Source organism: Lepisma saccharinum, chromosome 10 (genome assembly GCF_977018435.1).
Source record: "Lepisma saccharinum chromosome 10, izLepSacc3.1, whole genome shotgun sequence".
Classification (NCBI taxonomy): Eukaryota; Metazoa; Arthropoda; class Insecta; order Zygentoma; family Lepismatidae; genus Lepisma; species Lepisma saccharinum.
Window position 1 is genome coordinate 10,825,322 of NC_139238.1, and position 14,592 is coordinate 10,839,913.

Here is a 14,592-nt window from a genome sequence, read left to right on the forward strand (position 1 = left end):
CGTCATTTTTTATCTGTAATGTCCAGTTTATTTTTACACGCATATCTTTAGCATGCATACAATTATATTTATTTTGCATAACAAGTACTAACCTGTGTTATAAAGAATTGTTCAAAGTGGTAGCCAAATGCATTCACACATTCCGGGCATTTTTTTATGAAATTTTGATTGGATCGCAGAAATTCTTCTTCCGTAATTCTTGTAAGTTCTGTTCTTATAATGTATTTCAGTTCATCTGCAGTGTGGGGGATTGTATCTATAGATTCTTTTTAGGGTTCTCTGTAAAGTTTCAGTTTCAACAGTTTAGTAGCCATATGGGCTGATGTTTTTGAAATGCCTACTTTCTGTGAAACAATGTATTGATTTATTAACTCATGTTAGTACTGATTATGCAATATAAATATAATTGTGTGCATGCTAAAGATATGTGCATAACAATAAGCGGGATGTTACAGATCGAAAACGCCGGCATCTGTGCCAAGCCCCGCCATCTGCTATCTCGTCCCTGAGCCAAACTGAACACATTGTATAAAATAGGTAATAAATATAAATGAAGAAGGCTTTTATATTTGTACTGGTATCATCTGTGGCAAAGTGCAAAACTATTTCCAGATAATGTACTTTTTCTGATTGGTTTTGCCGGCCCCCCTTGGTGGAGTGGTTAGCACATCATGCTGCGAAGCCAGGGGTCCCGGGTTCGAATCCTGGCCTGGGCATGGATGTTTGTGAGTGTCCATTCATCAATTTCGTCATATCATCACTCATCCCCATCTTCACAAATTAGCCAAAAGTGCCACAAGAAACGAAGTAAAATAAATCAAATCAGTCAATCAATCTCATTGGTATTCTCATGAAAAACTAAAAAAGGAGACTTATCATGTTTCGTGTATGCTGGAGTTTGACTCTCGTATCTAATTCTAAACTCCATAGAGCAACAGCACTTGAAAAACCAGGGCCTGTCAGAGCAGCTTTTTCATTGAGTGACATGCGGTCAGCACATCGAGTCACATTGCCACTGGTTTCTGGCTTTCGAGACTGTAGCCAACCACTTCTTTTTGAAGTAGCTCCCCAAACGTTTATCTGTAATTATTTATTACCACATCTCTCATTACCCAAATTATATAGTGGAACCATGTCTCTGTTTACCGGTAACCTTTTTTTATATATATATATATATTGTTCCATTTCTGTGTTTGAATTCAGGCCCTATTGTCTAAATGTAAGCTTATCTGAAATTCCAAGTCAGGCTGTCTCAGTAGAAGAATAAAAAATGTATTAAAAATATAAAGTATTATTTTTTATGAACACTTACAAAAAGTTAATAGTCGTTATTTTATTGTTACTTATTTCCAACACACATGCCACATGTGTATTTATTATAAAAATATATAAATTATATTGACACAAGGTGTACACATTGTGTATTATTGAACTATTCACTCATGTGATTTTATAAGTCTAATGATTATACAGAATATTCAACAGTGACCAAATTTTTAACTACTGTGAATGATAACATGAAAATGCTGTTGGTGATATATCATTTGTATGATTTTACCATAACTTAATTTGTTACAAATTTTGTTGTTTTTCCTTTCAAATATGATATGCATATTAAAATTGTGTTTACAAACTGTGTAATGACACTGAATTTTTAATTTGTGTTATAAATTTAGTTGTGCCATTTTCATATATGAACAAATGTAAGTAAATTGTATATCATATTTAATGTATTCTGCTTCATAACACAATGAAATGTAATGTAAATAAGGAGAAGCAGCTGCCATAGCTATGTTTACAGAACCAACTGCTGTGTGAAATATACAAATGTATTGTTAAAAAAAGAGATGTATATTATTGATGACTGATGTAAGTATGAAAAATATACATATTTTAAAGTATATTGGTTCTTGATTGATTGATTGAGTTGGTGTTTTAAGTCCACTTTATGCACAGTAAGGCTAATCGGGACTGGACCTACAGTTTAAAGTGGAATCCGAACCACTATGAGCCTCCACCGGGAATCGAACCCGGAACACCTTGATTACAAGGCGACGACGCTACCACTGCTCCATCAGGAGGCCCATATTGGTTCTTATTTCAAGTTTTACCTTGGTGTAATTCCTTGCAAATTGGCCCTTGGGTTCATTTAAGTTGGGAAGTTTCAGAATGGAGTTTTCAATATTACTACTTGCCAATCCCTCTGCTGGACAGGGTCGTATCCAGAAATTAAATTTGGGGACGCTCCAGCCAGGGGTGCCCATTCCCCAATACCAATGGCATGGCCTCCGCCCCCCCCCCCATATCAAGTATTTAAGTACGACAGTGTGTATATTACTAAAAAAAAAAAAAGTAAAGTGCTCCCCTGTGCACAGCACCATGCCATGAAGGCGTATAGTGGGTGTGGGGGGGGGGGTAACGCCCCACATTTTCTTGATCCGGTCATGAGTGGGAGTGATGTGATCAGCATCACGCCCCTGACCACCTTTACCCCCCAGGGTTTCCCCCAGGTACCTATGTTTATTCGACGCTGGGTGGGCGCCGGGGCCACTTCCATCGTTAGAAAAGTTCCCGGATTTGAACCGGCCGGGGATCAAACCCGGGACCTTTAGCCTGGTAGTACGTGTTACCAACTGAGCTACCGCGGCCACCTATTACTATCCTATTTAATTATAATAATTACTATACACGAAGCAAATTGTGTTTCACACACTGACAAATAGTGTTTTTTACTTCCAGGTAAATGATGCAATATATTGTTTTTACTATTTCACCACCGCATGTATTATTCTGACAAAAAAAAAAAAACTACTTACTGTTCGACATGGCTGAAGACAGGGCCAGTGGCGTGGCCAGGATTTTCGAAAGGGAGGGGTTATGTATACTTTTCCTTGGTAGTCTGCCCTTATTTTCCCACATTTTCCTACCTTAGACGTTCTTTTTTTAGGAATACTGGGTCAAAGAGGGGGGGGGGTTATAACCCCCACCAACCTCCCCCTTTGGGCACGTCACTGGATAGGGCTAAATTTACCGTATGACTGGCGGCAGTGCAAACACATTCCTTTTGGGTGTGGTTGATTTATCCATGATTGCACACCATTAAATCTGCCACTCATATCATATCCTTGAATCATATGAATTTTTTCATGTCGAGACCAAGTTTGTAATAATGTTCAAGAAGAACTGGTGTCAGATTTTCATGTGACATATCACTACTCAGTTTGAAACTTAAAACTGTTAGTGGATATTATTCTCAGAATCCACAAACCATGCACACTGAGAGAATTGATCTATACCTACTGCACCATGTGTCTCATTGAGAAGTATTATGAATGAACCATAGTATTTTCAATTATTTTTTTGGGGGGTGGGGGGGGCAGACCCCCTGATATGTCCTTGCTGCTGGAGTGTTTAGCGTAACATGCTTACTTAGTTCAATTCCTTGGGAGGCACGGATGTTCCATTGTTTGTTTCGTCTAGTCGTTATTAATCCCTAGTGCCGACCTCCACGGGAGAGTGGTTAGCATAGCACACTATAATGCCAGTTTCAATCCTGGCCTGGGCATGGGCATTCTTTGTGAGTGTCCCTTCATCAATTACATATCATCGCCCATCCTCATCTTTGAAATTAGCGAAAAGTGACAGAAAAGAAAAGTACATATAATAAACCAAATCAATGAAATCCTTGTTTCCCCTTTCTTCCTTCCACAGTCTTACAATCCGTTCCTTCATAGTTTAACTTATCTTGTTAATAATTTATTTTAATATCTAATCTGTATTCTGTACCATTTTCTGCTGTTCGCTCACTTTCACTCTCTCCTCTTTCCCCCCCCCCTCCCGTCTCCCACCCTAAAAGTGATTTCTTGAGCTGAAGGAATGTAAGAAAAATCTTTCTCATTATACAGTCACGGACAGTTCTGAGTTGTAACGATTCCATTAGAAGTCAATGGGATTGTTACAACTCAGAAATGTCCGTGACTGTACACCTGAATCTGACAATTCGGTGGCATCAGAGGATACGGGAAAGGCTATCCCAGTGATTTATCCACAATTCCCCAACACCCCCTAAAATTTTTCACACATGCTCAAATATTTGACAGTTCGGTTCTAAATTTACCTTCACATCCTCTTAAATACGAATCCCCCCATTAAATGCTCTTTTTAGCTCGAATATACATTTCTGCACGACATTTAACGGTATATTAAATATGGCTGCCCCTGCAGAAAATATCGCTTTTACACTTTTTTTAGCGCTATCACTGCAACAATTTATTATCTGTATCATTTGGTTTAGGAAAAAACATAAGTCTTGTTTATGAGCAAGAAGCAATATTTTCTTTACATCTAACTCGAAGGGATTATTATATTTTCGTCATTATGTGATTCAAACAAAACGCTCGAAGCATTTGCCCTCGCATATTTTTCTCTTGTTTACTTTTGTATAAAGCTGGAAGACGATATGCTAGACATTTGGCACTTCCTGAACGCGTTCCAAATGCTTCTGAAAGCATGCGTTAGTCACAACTTGTCTGGCAAGCTAACAATAGGAAATTAGCTCATAGATAATGTTGCTCGGCACTTAGGCAAAAGCGCTAGTGAAGGAGTTTTGCAATTCTCCGTTCCAGAAACAAACTATATCAACCTTGCATGCTTTGGTTGTTGAAAATTGATAATTAAATGATGAAAGATTGGGGCTCATGTTGGTGAGTGGTTAGTCTCAAAATAGTTTCGTTGCAGACGTCTTATTCAAGCATAACATTTTCGAAGTGAGGTGAATGACGGATCCAGAAGTTGCATTTGGAAGGGGGGGGGGGTAAACTTAAGTTCAGTGCCTCACCTTACCGAGCACTGTTTCTTTTTATATAAACGCTACATCGTACTGTAAACAGGAATCAAGCTGATCTCGAGAGATTAAATCAAGTATTGCTTTGCGAAGGTGTGAGTCCAGCGCTGGAATAGATGGTTATTATTACATGTTATCACAATTCTTCCAATTGCCACGCTAAACTGAACGATCAGATACGAGGAGTAAAGTGAATAAACAAAGAAAACAAAATCATATTATCTCAGCGGTCTCGGGTTCGATCCCAATTTGAAGCACGTTACACACTGGTTCGGATTATCCTATCTGAGTGCAACGTGAGCTTAAATGAAACCTTAAAATTAATTCCCGAACCTGTTAATAAAAAACTTGGTGATAAAGGACAGAGCATTTGAGTCTTTAAAAATATTACGATTAATAATATATCCAAAAACATTGCAGTTGGGAGGGGCAGAGTGACTCACCTACTGGCCCACCTTACCAAAATGTAATATGTAAAGTTCCTGATAAAGATAACATGAACGTGTACAGGGGGTCATAAAAGAACATTAACAATGTTTGTGTGCTGGTAGATATAAAAACAAGTAACTTTCTGCGCTATTGGCTCTTAAAATCTAACCTGTATGTATGCAACAAATCACAGCAAACGATCGCTCTGAAGTAACTTTCAGAAACGCGTCGCAGGGTCAGAGCAAGAACTTGGAAGTCTTACCTGATCAAAGTAAAAAAGAATAATGATACTTGCGATGTTGTAACTTTGTAAGAGTTACCGTATTTACAAACTGGCCAAGACAAAGGATTTCCACTAAATGCGAATTGAAATTCAAGATTGTTCATTCTAAAATGTGTGACAGAAGTTGATGAAATCGACGAAAGAACAAATGCAAACATAATGTGTTCACTATCTCGTTTCGAACGCGCAGACAGTTAAAACATTTTATTTGTGAGCGAAATTGCTAATCGATTCCCTCGCATAATACAGGGGTGGCCGGGGTTGCCATATTTATACTGTGTATGGTACCAGAAACATAAATAAAACACATGTAAGTCTTCAAATATTTCTTTTTTACAATTATTAATGTCATAGATTGTGTATAAGTTGTTTACAACAAAAAGAAATCCGACAGAAAGAAACTGTGATAGTAACTTACAATAACTTTTCTTCGGTTACAGTTCGCTTATTTGATTCATGTAGCCATGGACGTCCGCAGAATTTTTTCCAGGGAGGGGCAAGGAAGGTATTTTTTCCAGGGGGGGCCAATATGGCATATTTTCCCCAATAATAGTGTTCATCCCTCAAAAAACATTGCTTAAATTTGAATTTATCATGTTCGTACAATAATTAACACACACATTGTGGCTGAAATTAAATTATATGTGTGAAATATGTAATTTTTGGTTGACTTTCGTTTTCCAGAGGGGGCCACGGCCCCCCCTTGCCCCCCTTCCGGACGCCCATGCATGTAGCGCAATATCTCAAAATGGAGAGTATTTGAGAGATGCGCAAAAAAGTGCAAAATGGCGAGTTGTGATTTACTTTTCTTCTTAGTTTGTATAGGTTTATTTTTATCACACCTAAACTTAAAAAGGAATCAGGTTTAGGAATTATTGAGGTTAAAGCAAACTGAACAAAATTTGAGATCTATAAATTTTTATAGAGTGCAAAATCACTCCCCGGCAAGGGCGGATTAAAAGGGTCCGAGGCCCTTGAGGGGGCGTCGTGGGCGACTTCCACCAAGGACCTATTTTATTTTTTCACATATTGATAAATAGTATACACAGTTGGAATGAAATATATCACACGTAGTGTCAATTAAGAAACATACAAGAGTGGAAAAAAAGGGGGACCCTTAAGGATCTCATTTTATTTCTTCACTATGGTAAATATTGTGGTATTTTACGATGAACTACAATTATGGGGAGCAGGAAGTTTAACGGCGAGTGTAACGAGTGACTAAAATAGGGGCGACGAATGATAAAGGGGCGATCAAAGATAAGAACGACGAAGGATGAGGTGGCGAGAAATAGGAGGCAACGAATGATAAGGGGGCGAACAAAGATAAGAATGACGAAAGATAGGGGCGACGAAAGATAGGAGGCAACGAATGATAAGGGGGCGAGCAAGGATAAGAATGACGAAAGATAGAGGCGAAGAAAGATAGGAGACAACGAATGATAAGGGGGCGAACAAGGATAAGAATGACGAAAGATAGGGGCGAAGAAAGATAGGAGGCAACGAATGATAAGGGGGCGAACAAAGATAAGAATGACGAAAGACAGGGGCGACGAAAGATAGGAGGCAACGAATGATAAGGGGGTGAACAAGGATAAGAATGACGAAAGATAGGGGCGAAGAAAGATAGGAGGCAACGAATGATAAGGGGGCGAACAAGGATAAGAATTACGAAAGATAGGGGCGAAGAAAGATAGGAGGCAACGAATGATAAGGGGGCGAACAAAGATAAGAATGACGAAAGATAGGGGCGAATAAAGATAGGAGGCAACGAATGATAAGGGGGCGAACAAGGATAAGAATGACGAAAGATAGGGGCGAAGAAAGATAGGAGGCAACGAATGATAAGGGGGCGAACAAGGATAAGAATGACGAAAGATAGGGGCGACGAAAGATAGGAGGCAACGAATGATAAGGGGGCGAACAAGAATAAGAATGACGAAAGATAGGGGCGATGAGAGACAGGGGGCTAACAAAGATAAGAATAATGAGAGATAGGGTCGACGAATGATAAGAGGGCAACGTGAGATATGGGGCGAACAAAGATAAGAACGACGAAGGATGGGGCGGCGAGAGATAGGGGGCCGGGGCGAACAAAGATATGAATGAACAAAGATAGGGGCGACGTATGAAAAGGGGGCGACGAGAGACAGTGGGCGAACAAAGATAAGAATTAAGAAGGGTGGGTGCGATGAAAGATGGCAGCCGACAAAAGATTAGAGAGAGACGACAGAAAGGAGGCGAAGAGGGGACGAATAAAGGTAAGGATGATGAAGGAAGGGGGAGGGGCGACGAAAGATAAGCATGAAATGAACTTAAGATGAAGGTACTAGGGTGGATCAAAGGAGTCGTGAGGTGACCACCCCTTCACAGAAGATCTAGAAAATATTCCCGCCACCTCTGCCTTCTCAGTCATATTTTCATGCACAGTCACTGTGGAAAGGCCATAGCCAGGGAGAGAGAACAGCTGACATATACCCCAGCGCTACTAGGGTGACAAGAAAAAACTACAAAAAGTTTGCAAGAAAATGGATCTAAAAATTTTCTTCCTCGCTTCGCTCGCAATGTATTTTCTTTTCTGTAACGCATTGTAATTTACCAGAGAAAGAAGTAAGACTTCTCTTTATTGATTTTGTCTAAAATGCATGAACAATTATTTGGATTGAGAGAAAATTTATGTAATTTAGGTTACCCATGTTGAGTGGGTATTTTATATTCACGTCGCTCCATGTTACATCAGTTACGCAACCGCAGGGGGCAGGGAGGCATTGACCGCCAATCTTGAAAAAAAAATGAAAAAAATTCTAGGGGTCAAATATTGACAGACAAGGGAACCTTAAGGGGGACACAGAGGGACAATTGTCCCTTTCGATGTCAAATTCTATGCAAATAAATATAGCTACATTTTGTAAAATTTTCTTGGTTCGCTCGCAATGCCTCCTTTTCTTACTGTTACCAAGTTCCGAGCTGTAGTTAGAGAGTTACTGGTCTGTCGGCATCTCCGCTAGCGACGCCCTCAACAATTCTCACGATCTCGGTCTCGCAAGGAATTGGTCGCACGATATACAGGGTTAGTCAAAAGTATCGGGACAGGCCAGCAATAACGAGACCCGTGGACGGAGGAAAATCACATGTTGCAAGTGGGTATTGGTGCAGAAACTGCATTGAATGGGGGTGTGGATATCATGGCAGCCATCTTGGATTCCGCCATATTGGATATCGCACAATATTTTCAAATGGAAAGGGGTATGCATGGCACATCAATTTAGGCTAGAATCGTCCCACAAACGACAATCCAAACTCATTTTGGACCTATCGCCACTCATGGAAGAGATAGGGTGTACTACGTTAGACTGCAAAAAATGAGATTTGTCAGAAAATAATTGTTTACTGTATTCTTGTGGTTAACTGTACTAGGGATGGCCAAACGGATCCGTATCCGAAAAATCCGGATCCGTTCGGACCCGGATCCGGATCCAAAAGTTACGGATCTGGATCCGGATCCGAAAATTCCGGATCCGAAAATTTCGGATCCGGATCCGGGTCTCAAAGTTTCGGATCTGGATTCGGATCCGAAAGTTCCGGATTCGGATCCGAGAGTTTCGTATCTCAATCCCATTATAATATTACCACACCTTAAAAGGTATTATGATCTTCGATTACAAAGAAATTTTTCATTAGTTAGTCCTACAAGAATTTTTTTCAAGTGTTGTTCCTAAAATACTTTGCTACGCATCGGCTAACACACTCGTGCACAAAAATAATCTTACTTGTTTAACATAAAATGTCAGAGGTGATTTTGTAAATGCCATTGAAACGAATATGTATTCATTCGAATGTATTGGAAATGAAAACACACATAAATGTGAGACATTCCATTCCAGGATGAAACCTTTAACACATATAAGAAGATAGAAATGTTATACAAAAATTATACAATTGTTCTACAGTTACAGTTTTACAAATTAAAATAAAACATTATAATATATGCAGTGTTATATAATTACAAAGTGTAAGACTAACAAGGGAGGTTATCTAAGTGTCCCCCTCCGATTTCCATGAAACTTGGCAGGTGTACAGTGGGGCCCAATGAAAGAAATACGTGTTTTTTGTTTCAGCTAAAAAACTGTTTTAGGCGGCAAAACCCCCTCAAATGTCAAGATGAGGCCAAATTGAAGTGAGGATCTGACCCCTGTGTCCCTCCGATTTCCATGAAACTTGGCAGGTGTATAGTGGAGCCCAATGGAAGAAATACGTGTTTTTTTGTTTCAGCTAAAAGACGGTTTTAGGGGGCAAAACTCCCTCAAATGTCAAGATGAGAACAAATTGAAGTGAGGATCTGACCCCTGTGTCCCCCTCCGATTTCCATGAGACTTGGCAGGTGTGTGTATAAACGGGCCCAAAGGAAGAAATACGTGTTTTTTTTGTTTCACCTAAAAAACTGTTTTAAGGGGCAAAATCCCCCCAAATGTCAAAATGAGGACAAATTGAAGTGAGGATCTGACCCCTGTGTCCCTCCGATTTCCATGAGACTTGGCAGGTGTGTGTATAAACGGGCCCAAAGGAAGAAATACGTGTTTTTTTGTTTCAGCTAAAAAACTGTTTTAGGGGGCAAAACCCACTCAATTGTCAAGATGAGGACAAATTGAAGTGGGGATCTGACCCCTGTGTCCCCCTCCGATTTCCATGAAACTTGGCAGGTGTGTGTATAAACGGGCCCAAAGGAAGAAATACGTGTTTTTTTGTTTCACCTAAAAAACTGTTTTAGGGGGCAAAATCCCCCCAAATGTCAAGATGAGGACAAATTGAAGTGAGGATCTGACCCCTGTGTCCCTCCGATTTCCATGAGACTTGGCAGGTGTGTGTATAAACGGGCCCAAAGGAAGAAATACGTGTTTTTTGTTTCGGCTAAAAATCTGTTCTAGGGGGCAACCTCCCCTCAAATGTCAAGATGAGGACAAATTGAAGTGGGGATCTGACCCCTGTGTTCCCCTCCGATTTCCATGAAACGTGGCAGGTGTATAGAGGGGCCCAAAGGAAGAAAAACGTGTTTTTTTTGTTTCGGCTTAAAAACTGTTTTAGGGGGCAAAACCCGCCTCAAATGTCAAGATGAGGACAAATTGACGTGGGGATCATCTGACCCCTGTGTCCCCCTCCGATTTCCATGAAATTTGTCAGGTGTATAGAGAGGCCCTATGCCCCCTGTTTCTTCCTATGGCATATTAACGTGGTTTCGGGGTCAGATCCCCACTTCAATTTCTCCTCATCTTGACATTTGAGGGGGGGCCTCTATACACCTGCCAAGTTTCATGGAAATCAGAAGGGGAGACTTAGACCTCCCTTGTAAGTGTATTAATTAATTATAAATCAAGCACGCGCGCACACACACTATATATATATGTGTATGTATGTACATACTTGTATATATATGTATATTAACAGGTAACAATATGTTATAAGCACATTCTTACTTTCCAAAGAAGCGCATGTGGGATGGCAAAACGGATCCGGATCCGAAAATTCCTGATCCGGATCCGAAAGTACCGGATCCGGATCCGAAAGTTTTGGATCCGGATCCAAAAGTTCTGGATCCGGATCCGAAAGTTCTGTATCCGGATCTGAAAATTCCGGATCCGCGGATCCGGATCTCGCCATCCCTAAACTGTACACTGCAAATTACAGAGAGCATGGACAAGAAAACATGACATTGACTTACAGAATGCCTCAAAGCAAGTGCTGACTTGGATGGCAGGGACAAACTGCTCACGAAGCATTGTCAAATACTTCTCACCTGTCAGATTGCCTGAAGAAAGGGCCAAGAATGATGCCTCTTATCATTCCTACCCAAACATTCTGTTTCTGTGGATACTGGGTATGATGTACCATCATCCAATGCGGGTTTTCATCGCTCCAATAGTGGCAGTTATGTCGGTTCACCTGCCCGTTTAACATAAATGTCGCTTCATCAGAGAATGCAATGTCATTGAGGTGAATACTATCGTTATCGATATTTCGCATCATTACTTCGCAAAATTTAATACGGCGATCAAACTCATCTTTCGTCAGTTCGTGCGTAAACTCACTTTGTAGGGTTTAAACTTACTGCGCACTTAAATTCGTTGCACTGAACTCTGGGGGGAAATGTCCAGCATGTTGGAAACGCTGGTTGTCCATGTATGCGGATTTTCCACAGAAGATTGTAACACATCCAAAGAAACTGCCTGGTCGCTACACGATTTCGGCCTTCCTGATCGCATACGGTCTTTAACACTTCCACTTTCTGCAAAACGTCGAATGGTTCTTTCGACGGTCGACTTCGAAATTGGGTTACGTTCAGGGAATGTAGCATTAAATAACTGTCGCACCTCGGTATACGATCGCTTGCGATCTCCATAGCCACGCATCATTAATAACGTGATACGTTCTCGTTCACTGAGCTCCATTTTGACCACTGACACTGACACAAATCTCCTTCCTTTGGCACAACACTCACCAGCATGAGCGACATGCATAACGTTCGCAAGGACGATAACAAATGCAACTGACCTTCGAGGAAGTTGACTACAATCTAATTACAAGGGATGTGTACAGGTAGAGTCCATTCAGACGAATACTGTTATTGTTGTCCGTGGAAGGGAAAGTAAAACAAATACGTACCTGATGCTCTTAATTCGTCAAATAGGATTGTTAGCTACAAAATAGTATGTTACTCTGTTGTAAGGAAGAATTGTTTAGACTGTCATTCTTTAATTCGGTATTTTGCGATATTATGTTGTTTTCAACAAACTATCAAAGCAACCCGGGGAAAGGACTAGAGGCAGGAAAGGAAGAAACTAAGAAAAGTAGAAGTCACAGCCTCGAAGTAAGGTACCATCCCGGCATTCGCCGGGGGGACTGAGGAAAACCGATAACCCGATCTATCACCCCTGGATTACTTTCTATGGGGCACGTGATGACAAAGTGTATCGCACCAATCCACACTCCCTGAATGATCTACTTAATCCCATTGTGGACGAAACAAGAGGACTTTCTCGGGATAAGCTACAACGTGCACTTTGCAGTTTTTACGATCGGTTGACATAGTATTGTCAGACAGTCGACAGGAAGCAGTGTGAGCACTTGCTTTGAGGCATTCTGTAAGTCAATATCATGTTTTCCTGGTCATGCTCTCTGTTTAGTTGCAGTGTACAGTTAACCACAAGAATACAGTAAACAATTCTTTCAGACAAATATCATTTTTTGCAGTCTAACGTAGTACACCCTATCTCTTCCACGAATGGCGATAGGTCCAAAATGAGTTCGGATTGTCATTTGTGGGACGATTCTAGCCTAAATTGATGTCATACATACCCCTTTCCATTTGAAAATATTGTGTGATATCCAATATGGCGGAATCCAAGATGGCTGTCATGATGGTCACACCCCCATTCATTGCAGTTTCCGCACCAATACCCACTTGCAATATGTGATTCTCCTCCGTCCACGCGTCTCTTTCAGACAAATCTCATTTTTTGCAGTCAAACGTAGCACACCCTATCTCTTCCACGAATGGCGATAGGTCCAAAATGAGTTTGGATTGTCGTTTGTGGGACGATTCTAGCCTAAATTGATGTGTCATACATACCCCTTTCCATTTGAAAATATTGTGCGATATCCAATATGGCGGAATCCAAGATGGCTGCCATGATATCCACACCCCCATTCAATGCAGTTTCCGCACCAATACCCACTTGCAACATGTGATTTTCCTCCGTCCACGGGTCTCGTTATTACTGGCCTTAGTGTTGCCCACGGGACGAGACGGGACAGGCTTTTAAAAATTCGAGACGAGACGAGATTGATCATGTGTCCCGAGACAAACGAATATTTTCGAGACGAGACAGCATTTCACAGCATTTCCACGAGACGAGACAGGCCAAAGTCTCGTCTCGTGGGCAACACTAACTGGCCTGTCCCGATACTTTTGACTAACCCTGTATGTTACATGTAAAAATAAAGAATTATATTCGAAATACATTTATCATGCATTTTATGTCTTTAAAAAAAAAAAAACATTACACACAGCTGGGTCTCCAACATTTTAGTTACGATAGTGATTTTATGACATATGGTAGGACTGTAGTTTGTGAGGAAAGTATGCTGGGCGCCGAACGTTCGGGGGAGGGGCGCAGTAATGGGTGCCCGCTCCCTCCGAGAGAACGTCTTTAATCCGCCACTGCTCCGCGGGAGGGTTCCGAAATCGTTAACCACGCCCGCCACTAGTTCAATATTTCCAATCAACATGATTTTACTCTAGGAGGAACAAGTTCTCAATTTTGTGACCATTTAACGGAAATTTTTATAGCAGTGGTCAAGCATTACATTACAGCGCGCTTCCTAGCGGCGGATCTGAAAATCTACCATGAAAAAATATGGAAAATACTTGTCACAGAGTGAAATGTATAAGTATTACTAAGCAAATTGTCCATCGCCATGTTTATTCCCTTTGCTTAATGCAACGAAAGCTCAAGAATTTATACAAAACTCCAAACATGCTGCTGGCAACCTTTGCAGCAGCATACGTAAAAATCAATTCCTTAAAAACACGTAGGATGCAAGAGAAAACATTAATGAAAACAGTCATGGACAATTTGACGAGCAATACTTGTGCATCCCTATGATAGATGGGGTAAAAATATATTTTTCCTATTTTGATAGTTTTTCTATGCTCATCGCGACAATGAAGATAAATGATGAAATTATGAGTTGAAGAGAGAAATAGAAGTCCTGCTTTAGCCCCAAGCCATAATCTGAGCTTGTCTGCCTACCAATATTTTAAATATATTGTTGCACTCAAATTATCGCCCATCAAGTTGCCATATTTCACCGTATAATCATCGTACCCTATTTTTAAATCCAAAAATTGATTTATAACCTTTCAACGTTTAAGTGTCGCATCTGCATGTCAGATAGCGGGACAAATTGTAGAATCTTCGGACAGAGATTACATTTTTGTAAGTCCGTAACCGTACTTAGCAACACTGTAGTAAATTTTCTC